Genomic DNA, 944 nt, shown 5'->3' with positions numbered 1-944 from the left:
AACTAGGCCTACAGGAGCCTGTCCATTGTCCCCAGAGGCAGGGAGCAGGCCCACCCCTGTGGTGGGTTGAGACAGCAGTCTGGCAGAGATAGTAAGGATCTGACCTCCCCCCACAGTAGCTAAATCAGGGACAAAGGGTTGTCCCTCCCAGCCTGCACAGGCCCCCATAAAGGAGGTTGAGAAGAACTCAGGTGATCGTTAGACACCTATGAAGACCGGAACTCAGAGGTTCTCAACCTGTACCAGTGTACATCCTCTGGTCTGGCCAGATTTGTAAGGTAGAATTGGGATCATGAGGGTAACAAATGTACAAATGTGTTTGACACACAATGGATGTAAAGTATGGGTTGTGATAAGAGTTGTATGAGCCCCAATAAAATGATTTTAAAAAATACTAAACCTATAAATATATGTACATAGATCTATTTGAAACTGGGACTTCTTATAAAGTATAAATGGCGTCCTATTGGGTGGAAAAACAACAGCAAAAGGAAACAGCCCATGTGTTACAAATTACAATTACTCCACAGGGTTCCTTTATCTTACTTGGTTGGCCCTCACAATTTAAAAATAGTTTTATTGTGATATACTTCGCATATCATGCAATTTCATTGTCCAATCATATTAAGAAGGTCTGTGCAATTGTCACCACAGTCAATTTCAGAAGAGTTTCTTCTCGTACTCATTGTTGTTAGCGTTCATTTCCCCCATCTCCCCCTACCATGCCCCAAGGCAATTATCAACCCAGCTACTGCCTCTACAGAGCTACCTATCCTGGATTTCATAAACAGACAATCATACAAAATGCAAACAAGAAGCAAGCAAACACACACACAAAACAACAGCAGTCAAAAGATGTCTTAGAAAAGGAGGTTTGCAAAGATGTCCGTATGGAACCAGCTGGATGATGAGCACACAAATGAAAATCAGAACAGCGGAGGGCA

This window comes from Echinops telfairi, unplaced genomic scaffold (assembly GCF_000313985.2).
Source record: "Echinops telfairi isolate 266 unplaced genomic scaffold, ASM31398v2 ScPeMD7_655;HRSCAF=1070, whole genome shotgun sequence".
NCBI classification, from domain to species: Eukaryota; Metazoa; Chordata; class Mammalia; order Afrosoricida; family Tenrecidae; genus Echinops; species Echinops telfairi.
This window is presented reverse-complemented; position numbering follows the sequence as displayed.